An 8,166-nucleotide genomic window follows, 5' to 3' on the forward strand; every position below is an offset into this window, starting at 1 on the left:
CCATTTTAGAGAAAACCTTGGCACTTAACATACATATCATTTTTACATCTTTTGCACTAAACAGAAGATAATGATATTCAAGGCCCCCTTCTATTCCTGAGAGTAAATTGTAGATCTTTTTTTACTCAATGCAGTGAATGTGATCTCAAAAATCTGTAAGTTAAATTACTGTAAATTCGATTATTTCAAAATACAATCAGATTATACTGCAATAAAAACATTTATTCAAAAAATGTAAAGCAATAGGTAGCCTCACAATTTAACATTATACTATATTGAGTTACTTTGTCAAGCAGTTCCTTTTTTAGTAAATATCTAAAATCTATATTTAGTTCTTTTATTATTAAAACCAAGCACACCTGTACCTTATATTCAATTTACTTTCTACCGATATTTGACATTTATTTTAATTTTTAATGTTTGTTCATTATGAGACAGAGAGAGAAAGAGAGAAAGAAAACAGGGGAGGGGCAAAAAGAGAGGGAGAGAGATCCCAAGCAGGCTCTGTGCTCTCAGCACAGAGCCCCATGCAGGGCTCAAGCTAATGAACCTTGAGATCATGACCTGAGCCAAAACCAAAAGTCAGAGGCTCAGCCGACTGAGCCACCCAGGTGCCCACCCCCCCCCACAGTATTTGACATTTAATAGCATTTTTCAACTATTCTTGGTATGTTTTTGTCCATTTTGTCTGTTGCTTCATTTTATTCTTAAAATAAGCCCCATTTTGCACCTGAGAAATAAAAGCACAGAACTTAAAGCCACAGACCTGGTGAAGGTCTAGAACTTGGAGTGCTTGTCTCTCTACAAGACTCAATTTTCTCTGTGTCTCTGTGTCTTTCTCTGTCAGTTTCTCTCTCTTTTTAACTCATTCATTGTGTGGGAAGTAGCTCCTGGTTCTAACATTTTAAGAATTTCAGATCTGTTGCTTCCAGACCATTCCGTCAAAGATTTGCATTTTTCCCTTTGAGGCAACAGCTATTGAAAGAGAAAAAATAGGAAATATATGTTAGGGATAGAACACATGATCTGAACTAAATACAATTTATACAGGATAGAAAACCTCCCTGAACAGAAAATCTCAAGTTTGCAATCACAGCTCAACAACTCTAAAAACACAAATATATTTATTAACTGTTTGCTCTGGGCAGAGCACTATTCTAGTTACAGGGTTACAAATATGTAAAAGTCACTCCTTCCTCTCAAAGGTTGACTACTAATCAAGAAAGAATACATAGTGTAATGACAACAGTATATTCTATGGGGGCGCCTGGCTGGCTCAGTCAGTAGAGCATGTAACTCTTGATCTCAGGGTTGTGAGTTTGAGTCCCACATTGGGTGTAGAGATTACTTAACAAATAAAATCCTTAAAGAACAATATACTCTATCATATGCCAAGTACATAGTAAATGGCATAAACCTATGGTTCCTAATCTATAAAATGTGTTATTTCAATGAATGTGAACATTTAAATGTGCACCAGTGCCATGTAAGTCAAACAAAGCAACAAAATACTATGATAAGTATGTGGTGGAGTGAGGGAAGTTGGTGTCACGCCTCCCCGTTACCATCACCCTTCACTCTCAACATACATACTCTTATTGCCTACCCTCCCCGCTCTACTCTGCTCATAGTAAAGAGCCACATTTCAGAGTCAGCCAGATTTTCTTCCACTTACTAGCTGGGAGATCTTGGGCAAATTATTTAATCTCTGAGTCTTAATTTCTTCATCTACAAAATGGAGATTAAAATAGCAGCTATCTCCTAGGGGGTTAATGAGGTTTAAAATGAAATGAGGCAGCTACGTGCTTAGCATCATGTCTAATTCACAATGAGTACATAATAAATGCTACTTGGGGAAACAATCAGATTACAAGCATTCTTTCTTGAGAATAAGCTTAACATTTAACTGCTTCTTGAAGATAGCCCAGAAACAAACCCACACATATATAATCCCATGATTAATGGCATGGTTTTAAGTATGGACTCTTCAATAAGTAGTAATGGGTCAATCAAATAATATGGCAAAAAAAAATCAGTTTCAGAGAAAACAGGAAACCATCTTCATGATATTTCATATCTTCCTTAGGGCAGAAAAAAAATTTCCTAGACAGGGCGCACAAGGGGCTAACCATTAAGGAAAAAATAAATAAATTAAAGACTTCTGTTTAGGGATGCCTAGCTGGCTCAGTCAGTGGGGTGAGCAACTCTTAATTTCAGGGTTGTGGGTTCGGGCTCCACATTGAGTATAGAGATTATTTAATAAATCTTTAAAACTAAATAAATAAATAGGGGCACCTGATTGGCTCAGTTGGTTAAGCGTCCGACTCTTGATATCAGCTCAGGTCATGATCTCCCTGTCCTGGGATTGAAACCCCATGTGGGGCTCTGTACTCAGCCCAGGGCCTGCTTGGGATTCTTTCTCCCTCTCTCTGCCCCTCCCCTGCATGCATACACGTGCTTTCTCTCTCTCGAAATACATAAACTTTAAATTAATTAATCAATCAATTAATAATAAATAAAATTAAGGTTTCTGTGCATTTAAAAGATGATTAAAAATGAAAAGTTGATTCATGGGGTGGGAAAAAATATTGCAGTATGCACAGTCAACAAATTATCAGGTTATATGAAGAACTTTAAAAATCGTTAAGTAAAAGCCAGAAAGCTAATAGAAAATTTAGCAAAAAGACTTGAACTATTAACAAAATAGGATACCCAAATGGCCAATGCATACCAAACAAAGTGCTCATCTTTATCAGTTATCAGAGAAATGGGAATTAAGAACAGGAGGTATACCATTACACACCCACCAGAATGGCTAAACAGAAAAGACAGATCTAGTGCTGATGAATATATCCTATGTCTCATATATTCCATTCCTCAGCGTATTTTCAACAGAAAAGTGTACATATGTTCATTGAAAGACCTGAACTAGAAGACACTAGTTATAAATAACAGCGCTATTTATAAGGAAAAAACTGGAAGCAACCCAAATGTCCCTCAGCAATGGAACAGTTCAATAAGTTATAGTTTATTCCCACAATGGAAGACTATAGAACAATACAAGTGAATAAACTACAACTATACACAACAGCTTAGGTGGATCTCATAAATATAATGCTGAGCAGAAGAAACGTTGTATATGATGAAATTTGAAGTGGGGTTTGCGAGAGAATGGCTAAGAAAGAATTCTTGAGACTTTTTGGTGCAAAAAAGTGATCTTATTAAAGCATGGGGACAGAACACGTGGGCAGAAAGAGCTGCACTGGGGTTGTGAGGAGTGACTGATTATATATATTTAAGTTGGTGGAGGGAGGGGAGAGAGAGATAAAGTAAGTTTCTAAGGAATTTTGGAAGCAAGGCTTTCAGGACCTCGAGGGGCTAGCTGCTGTTCAGGTAAGGTTACTTTTAGTTTTTAACAAAACATAAACATTAAGGCAGTAAGACAGCCAGGAGTTCCTTGAGCAAGGTCATGCTTTCTATGTTTCAGGTGTCTATCAGTGGGCTACAAAGCTGTAAGGAGATTTAATTTAAGGCACATTTCTTTCGCCTTTGTTTCCCTCATCAGTCTGTGCAAAAAGAATACATATAACACAATCTTTATATAAAGAACAAAAGCAAAAGTAATCTGTTTATGAGTCAGGATAATGGTTTCCCTGGTGGGTGAAGGGGAGGTGAAGGGGGCACAAGGCCATGGTGGGGAGGGCTTCTGGGGAGACAGCAATATTCTGTTTCTTGATCCTTGCATTCTTGAACCATAGTGGTTCATTTACACCTATGGTTTGTGTACCTTTATGTATGAATGTTATACTTCAATAAAAAGTTTACATTTAAAAAATTTACTCCCAGAGGTTTTTAAAAACTTTGACTCCAATGGGTAAATGCAAGTATTGGTGATCAAAGCAATGTCAGGCACAATAGAACAGGTTGGGGAGTAGATAGGTGGGATTTCCTGGGGTCCCAGAAATCATGTCATATAAATGCTAGATAGTCAAAGACAGATTTCCTAGGCACTGAGATGGGAGAAACTGGGGGAGAGGGGTGGATCATGGAGGGGGAGCTTTGTAAGTGCTGAGAAAGACTCTACTCAGTACCCAAAGGACTGGAAGAACCCAGGCCTAGATCCCTTGGCAAGGTCAGCCTGTATTTACCATACATTTCTAAGTCAGGATCTGGCAGAAGGCAGCTGTACAGCCTCCCTAAGTAGAGCTCAGTCCATGAACAGAGACACAGTCCAATAGGTATCTTTTGCAAGCTGGTCAAAGGTCGGTCACTTGCTTGTGTAAATGCCCGAAGGAAACTGCCAGAGCATGAACACTGTGGTTGGATGGAAGTGAAGCGGAGAGACTGAGCAATATATCAATTACCAAATGAATTGATTGTCATTTTGAGGCCTGCTCCCAGGAGGCAAGAACAGAGACAGGATGTCTATAAAACCGCTCCCTGAGGCAGTCGTGGATAAGGAGGCTTGTGATTAACAACAGATAGGGAGACACCAGATCAGACGAGATGAGAAGCAGACACCAGGAACACTAAATGTCACCGGAAAACTGGTGCACTTATTTTTTGTCATATAATATCTATGGGTATAAAGATTTCATGCCTCACTCAGGAACGTGTGAAGTGGAGAGACTCACTATAATAATGAAGGTGGATGGGTGTTGTATCTCTGGATTCTGCCTCAACAGCTGGCTAGGCCTGGGGCCTATAATCATGGAAAATACATAATTCCCCCATCAAGGCTCAATCTCTACATGAGACACAGACACAGAAACAGATCATTAAAGTACAGCGCTGTGGGCAGTGATATGAATAGACCCAAAAGGCTGTGGAAGCGCCAGGGAGGGGCCTCTAGTCCTAAGAACAGGAAGACTGGAAATGCTTAGGAGACGGAGGACTTGATGTTTATGTTCCAAATGCTTAAACCACAGGTTTAACTCTATCTACAAATCGGACTAACTTTGCATCCAAAAGAAAGGGAAGTATGTCCTCCTAGACCTCCCACATTCACCAGTGACCCCCAACAGCCTCTTTCTCTTCATAAGGTGTAAGCAAGAACTAAGTACGAGTTGATCAAATCGTATGATTTCAGTGTATGGACACAAGTTGATCGTGTAGACAGCATGTTAGTATATCAAGTGAAATGTCCAGTGAAGTAGGTCTACTGGATGGTTAAGGATACATGTCAGCATTATTATGTGGGCAGGCAATTATATGTAAATAGTAAGAAATTTTCCAAAACGATGCCTTAATTAACATATTCTCTGAAAGTCAAACCTCTTTGACTGGTTGTCCTGGTACTGAAAGTGATCATTGGTGGTAGGAAATGGAAACACTTAAACATACACAATAATATAAATGACTGAATAGGTTCAGAGGAGCAATGGTAAACAGGAAATGGAGAGCTCATGCTTCTCCTGAGTAGGGCTTTAAAAAACCAACAGCACCCAAAGTAATATTTGGATCCATAAATAGAACTTTTCCAATGGCACAGTTTATTGTCAGGAATTCTGTCAAATACTGTAGGAAACATACGATAGAGATGCAGGCCAGAATTGCTAGAGCACCCCATTTTTCTTGAGAAGTTGGAAATCTGGATTTTTAGATTCAATATTCGGATTTTTAATATTGGCATCGAATTCAAGTTTGAAAATCAAAGCAAAACACCACTTGGAGCAAAACACTTCTGTGAACTGCATTCAGCCCATAGGAAGCAAATTTCCAAGGAGTGGTCCATTACCCTCAGAACAGCATTTTGGAGCCAGCGGTCTGGAAGAAAAGGTTATGAGGCTATCTTGGAGGTAAGTCTTGGGGATAAGATGTGTTCCTGGCATGTCAAGCAGCAGGACTCTTTCAAGGGAGGAATCAAAAGCCTTAACTAAACACTCAGGAAAGGGGGCTTGAAGGGGTTCCAGCTTGGGCCACAGCAAAGGGTGGTCCCTAAGTTCCTGAGCAGGAATATCTATGCTGGCTGAGAGGACCAGTGTGACCCTCAGATTGGGGAGATGGAACTCACATCCCAGAGCATGCTGACAATGTTGAATTTTACCTGAGCTCTTTGCTCCTAGAAAATAGTGATGATTAAAGGAACCCCTCATTTTTGTTTTGTTTGGGGTTTTTTTGTTTTGTTTTGTTTTGTTTTGAGAGAAAGAGAGAGAGAGAGAGAGAGAGAGAAGGAGAGTCGGGGAGGGGCGGAGGGAGAGGAAGAGAGAGTCTTAAGCAGGCTCCACGCTGAGCATGGAGTCCCATGTGGAGCTCTATCTCCTGACCTGCGATCATGACCTGAACTCAAATCAAGAGTTGGATGCTTAATGGACTGAGCTGCCCCAGGAATCCCCTCATTTTTGTGTTCTGGAAAACAGCTTACTGCAAAGAATGACTCTTTCACATATGACTTAGATAAGCCTCCGATGACCCCTGTTTAACCCATGACAAAGTTACACCCAGACCTTCCAAATTCCCATTCTTTGCCTCAGAAATGATGAGCTGAACTGCTTACTCCACTGATCAATTAGAACTCAATGCTTGTTAACCAAACTTTGGTTAAGCTTCTTTCCTTTTTCCAAGTCCCTGAACTTTGGCCCACCTGCAGCATGAGCCAGCATTGAGCCCCTCCTGAGAACGGATGGGCCTTTTAGCATAAAATCGTCTCTGATCTACCATCTGATCATGCCAGCCCTTCACTCCATTTCCCCACACTCAGTTCTTTCCAGCCTTGTTCACGCCTTTCAAAAAAAGACATTTATTTGCCCTGACCTCTGAGACACTTGCAGGTTCTCTCTGTTGCAATAGTCCCTTTCCTCCTTTGTAATAATCTTTGAATAAAAAAAAAAAATCTCTCCTAACTACGTCCTGATTTGTTTTCTATTAGACAATGACCTTATGCAGGCTATACTGTTTAGCACAATTTCTGAAAATAAAGTGTGTGACTGACAAGGTTCTCTTTATGACCAGATGTATTACTCTACTGGGTGATGATGCCCTCTTACATGACAAGAATTAGACCGTGGCCAATGTGGCCCCCAGTCACTGGACAGTGAGTTAGTTACTAGATGTCAAGGGTAAGTTCGCTAGTCTGCCTTGGCTTCTGCAACACCACACTCTGTTTTCCCTCTTCCCCAGAGTCTATGCCTTCTCAGGCTCCTGGTGTTCTGCAGGGCTAAGGCTGGGTGTTCTTCACTACCTGCAATATCAGACACCGCCATGCTCAGAGGTCCATCTATTTGCTGATGTGCCCCAGTTTATATCCTTTTAATGGCTGCATAATACTCATTGCATATATATTACATTTTGTTCATTCATTCATCTGTTGACCAATATTTGGATTGTTTAGACCTTTTGGCTATTGTGAATAAGGATGGCATGAACATTGGTGTACGAATATCTATTCAAGTCCCTGCTTTCAATTCTTTTGATACACTTGGAGAAGTAGAATTGCTGGGTCATAAGGGAGTTTTATGTTTAACCTTTTGAGAAACCACCAAACTGTTTTCCATAGCAGCAACCATTGTACATTCCTACCTCCTCCACATCCTCATCAATACATGTTATTTTAGAAAATTATTATGATGGCCATCCTAGTGGGCATGAAGTGGTAGCTCATTATAGTTTTGATTTTATTTCTCTAATGACTAATGATATTAGCACCTTTTCATGTGAGTATTGGGCATTTTTATATCTTCTTTGGAGAACTGTCTATTCAAGTCCTTTGCCTACTTTTGAATTGGGCTGTTTAGTTTTTTTCTGTTGTTGAGTTTTAGTTTCTATAGATTCCAGATATTAATGTCTTTTTTTCCAATGGTTATTTATTTATTTTGAGAGAGAGAAAGACAAGTGTGCACGCATGTGTGAGATGGGGAGGGGCAGGGAGAGAGGGAGAAAGAATCCCAAGTAGCTTCTATACTGTCAGCACAGAGTCTGATGCAGAGCTCAACCCCACAAACCATGAGATCATGACCTGAGCCGAAATCAAGAGTCAGATGCTTAACTGACTGAGCCACCCAGGCACCCCCAGCTATTAATTTCTTATCAGGTGTGTGATTCACACATATTTTCTCCCATTTTATACAGTCTTTTTGCTTTCTTGATGGTATCCTTTAATCCACAAAAGGTGATTTGACAAGTCCAATTTAAAAAGATAATTTTCTAAAAAGCCAAAATCATGACTCT

The sequence above is a fragment of the Panthera pardus genome, unplaced genomic scaffold (assembly GCF_024362965.1).
Source record: "Panthera pardus isolate Hobbes unplaced genomic scaffold, ASM2436296v1 HiC_scaffold_22, whole genome shotgun sequence".
NCBI lineage: Eukaryota > Metazoa > Chordata > Mammalia > Carnivora > Felidae > Panthera > Panthera pardus.